At 45.9% G+C, this 4,262-nt stretch overlaps 1 non-coding gene across 1 annotated transcript; it reads right to left on the bottom strand.

Moving 5' to 3' along the window:
• Nucleotides 1-2,863: 2,863 nt before the first annotated feature.
• Nucleotides 2,864-2,995, bottom strand: LOC116897556. The gene has a single exon (XR_004387569.1). It is a non-coding gene; the product is annotated as a small nucleolar RNA SNORA17 (small nucleolar RNA).
• Nucleotides 2,996-4,262: the final 1,267 nt, after the last annotated feature.

The raw sequence follows: 4,262 nt of genomic DNA, 5'->3' as shown, positions 1-4,262 counted from the left end.
AATGAAAACCGAGGTTGAGCCTGCTTGCAGAGAGCAGTACGGACTTGATCAGGCTAGTTGAGGCCCAGCCCAGTTATGAGCTGTTTTGCTCACTTCATCTGCCATCGTCACTGTTTACCTCAGGCTCTCCGACCACAGCAAAAGATTTCCTAGACAACGCGCACAGGATTTTCCCTTTGCTGACAGGAAACTTAGCTGCTTCATCCAGGAAACCATATCTCTCTTCATCACAGCTGCAAGAAGCAGGAATAAGTTATTAAAGTCAAGATGTCTGGACCACCCTGGACCCCAGCACCTCCTTGCACTCACTGTGTCCCGTCAGCGAATGTCCCCAGCCCTAGAACAATAAAAATATCTTAATTTTGTGTACTTTTCTTTGTACTTACAACAATAATAAGGTATTGGCCTTTGTAATTTAGCTTATTTTTCTCTTTGAATAACCATACCGTTACTGGTACCTGAGATAATATTGATACATTTTGGGTTAAATTCTGCTATGTCCCTCCTGTTGTGTATGTGGATGCTGTCTTTTCTAGCCCTTAGTTTTATTAGTTTCCTTCTGTGTTCCTGTTAATTCTCCCCATTTCATTTCTTCATCCTTAAGTTGGAATGCATTCTTTTCTAGTCCTAATAGCTACTCTAAAACACCTGGCATTTAAGTTATTAAATAAAAAATTATTGAATCTATTTTTCTTAAACATAATTTGTGGAAGGTTCTAGATGATCTCCTAGTCTCTTCCCAGTGCTGAGGTAGAACATGTGACTGTGGATGCTACTCTTTTATCTCCTGCAAACAGAAAACTCAAGAGTCTAGCAGCTGGCTGGACTTCAACACTTGTTTTTCTTCTTGTCCTAGGTCAGATATGGTCCTCAGTAAATAGGATCCATCTCTGAAGTTTCTCAGTAAAAGAATAAGTCTGTTACTTTGTGAATCAGAAAATTTAAAACTCTCTTGATTCCCCATGGAATGAGCTCAGCTTCCCAGATGTTGTTTTTGTTTGAGTAAAATCTGAGCTATATTTAAAAATACCTACTGCTGTGTGGCCAGTTTGTGTTTCCCCCCCTCTTGAAAGATCTCGTGGAGGACAGAAGCTTTGTTGGGGTTCCTGGGGGTCCAGCTGCTTCCTGAGACACTCAGCTTGAGGGCCAGTGCCTCTGGGTTATGAACTTTTGAAATGATCCTGCTGAAGTATGTATTTTGACTTTGGGATTTTTCCAGATGTGCCAAAGTGGGCCCCATGTGCTCCTAGTTGCGATTCTCAGTGTTCTTCTCAACGTGAGGCCTTGAGCTGACATAAGTTTAGAGAAATTTGCCTTGAGTGGGCAAAGCCATTCAGCTTTGGATTCTGTTTCATTCTATAGATTGAATGTTATATGTTTAATAGATTTGCTCATCTCTGTTTTTTTTCTCTTTTTATTGGTTCTTTATAAATTTCACATCATGCACCCCAATCCCACTCATCTCCCCTGGCCCTTGTATCTGCCCTCTGCCCTTGCAACCTCCTCTCCAACAGAGAAAAAAATTCTCACTGTGGAAGCTGCACTGTGTCACAGTGTATCCCACAGGACACCCTTTTGTCCACACTTCTTTGCTTGCAAATCCTCATTGCAATAACTCGTTGGTTTGGTACGAGGCCTCAGGAATACTGGAATCTCACTGGGACTCCTCTCGGATATCCTATGGTTGCTCTGTGCAATGGAAATCCTGTAGTAGCCCCTTCAGGTACCCCAGCACTTCATTGATGGGGTAGATGTTGGGGTGAGCCAATTCAAAGCCCTGGATCTGGGGTTGAGAGGTATCTGAGCTGCTCAACCTGCTGGCTTTCCCTCTCTCACTCTCTCAGGGTTGGCTCACCAGCAACTCTTGGAATCAGGGTTTTATCACCTTTACCTTGCTGCCCAGGCAAGGTGCAGAACACACTCTCCCAAGTGTTGCTACTGTCGAGAGACAGGGTCAGACTCCCACTCTCATGACTCCAGGACCAACTCCCCTGCTTGCCATGGATGATGAGGGACAAGGAAGTGGAAGAGAGTGTGTTTCCCTCAACTAGGCCTGTGCCCAGCAGACAAGAGGCCGGGCCAGCTTTCCTGTGCCCATGCCTTCAGGCCTGGCTCACCTACAGCTCCCACACTCAGGGCCAGCTCTACTATGCTGCCAAGGCAAGGGCCCACTTTTCTGAGTGCTGCAGCAGGTGAGAGGCAGGGACAGTTACTGTGCTCTCATGACCTCAGGGTCAGCTCTCCTGCCTGATATAGGTGGCAAGGAGCAAGGCGGCAGGGGCGTCTCTCCCTCATCCACACCACTGCAAGGCACTCAAGAGGTAGGGACAGCTCTCCCAGACTCACACCCTCAGGGCTGTCTCACCTGAGCCCCTGCCACTAAGGTCTGCACTACTGTGCCTCCTAGGAGAGGTACAAGGTCCGCTCTCCCAAGTGCTGCAGGTGGTGAGGGGCAGGGCCAGTTCTCCTGCTCTTATGACCTCAGGGCCTGGTCTCTGGCCTCTCAGATTGTAAGGGATGAGGTATCTCTTCCTCATCCAGTCACTGCACAGGGAGATGAGGTGGGGGGGCATTCCTCTCCTTCCTACTCTCCAGAGTTCTGTAGCTGGCTAGAAGGCAGTTAGATCTTCTTGATAGCATGCCTCCAGGGCCAGCTCTCCCAGTACACCTAGGTGACGGAGTAGTGGGAGTTCCCATAGCCCTTAGACTAGATCAGACATGGCCGCCTAGACTTTGCTGGTAACAAACCCCTACTCATGGATGCAGGGCCATGGACCGTCCAGCTAGCTCCCCATGCTGGGAGCCCATCTATGTCTGCCTGGCACCAGACTGGTGATCATCTCAGGCTCACATTTTTTCAGAGATTGTTAGGCTACTAATCATTTAGATCTTCATAGGTCAGAACATTGAGTGTAAACATAACCTCACTCCTCTCTGCCACCTACTGGTGTACATGTGACATAGCAGCCACACCTGCAACACCTCGAGAGGAGGGCCGGCTTTATTTTTATAAAAGATATTTTAACATCCTGAGCCATTTTAAATTTCATATGTAACTATACACTGTAGCTATTAAAATGAGGAAACATAAAAACATATAAGTGAATGGGGTGGGGTAAATGTCTGGCAGGCAGCCCTCCAATGTTAACTCATTGTAGCTGTTTTTAATCTCAGAATCATAGCATCACAGAACGTGAAAACACTGGGTAGAGGTTTCAGAGCCATGTCTGTAGGCTTTGTCACTTTCCTGCTGAGGATTCAAAGACAGAAATTACAAGTGGGTAACAGTAATGGTTTGTGGAATCCAAGTTTCACTTCTGATATAATGTGCAGAAACATACACCATCTTTTTGCATGTGTGCAGTGTGGATGTTTGTGTGTGTGTGTGTGCATTATGCATGCATGCAGAGATCAGAGGTTGACGTCAGGTGTCTTTGTTATTGCTTTCCTTCCACATTGAGGCAGAGTCCTTAAGTGTTTATGTGGGAATGAAGGTCAGAACTTCCATTCTCTTACTTCTATAACAAGTACCCTATTTGGTCAGCTGATTCCTCAGCCCACCACATAAGTTTATGTATCCTTGTAACTGTGTTGACAGAAGGGAGAGCATTCTAAAGAGAGACATGCTTGCCCCTCCCTTTGGCTATCAGTTTAGTGAGTCAATAGTCTCCAAGGGATTAGAATTACCACAGGGGTCTCATGCAGGGAAAGAAAAGAAAAGGTTAGGGTACTGCAGGCAGAGGAAGACCTTGTTCCTAAGAAGAGATTTCAGCCAGCGTTGAAAGTTTGTCAGACCAGTCTGTGGGGGAGACACACCTAGACAATGGTGGAATGATGATGGTGGGGCCAGAAGCTGAGTAGGACTGCTCAGCTGTGCACACCTCTGGCTCTCTATTTGAACTTTAGTCTTTTGTTAGAGTCCCTGAGATGACCCTGAGACAGTCAGGGAACCTCATGATTCCTCTTCTCAATGTGGCCACACTGGATAGTCCTTTTTCTGTATTTTGTTTTTGTTTTGTTGTTGTTGTTTACTTTATGGTTCAATCTGTCTGTTGAAGACAGGTGTCTGAGACTGGCTTTTGAGGGCTGCAGGGTCCAGTTCTGATTCTAAGAACTACAGTACACAGTGTTTTGAAACTCAAACTTTGATCATAATATAGCAATGTTGATCTAAGTGCAAAATTTTTCATCTCTGTGTGCGTGTGCTAAAGTGACTCTTGGTGTCTGGGATTCTGGTGTTGGTGAGAAATTACATTGGTCAC

The sequence above is a fragment of the Rattus rattus genome, chromosome 3 (genome assembly GCF_011064425.1).
Source record: "Rattus rattus isolate New Zealand chromosome 3, Rrattus_CSIRO_v1, whole genome shotgun sequence".
In the NCBI taxonomy this organism is placed as follows: domain Eukaryota; kingdom Metazoa; phylum Chordata; class Mammalia; order Rodentia; family Muridae; genus Rattus; species Rattus rattus.
The sequence above is the reverse complement of the archived record's forward strand: the minus strand, read 5'-3'. Positions and strand labels throughout refer to the sequence as shown.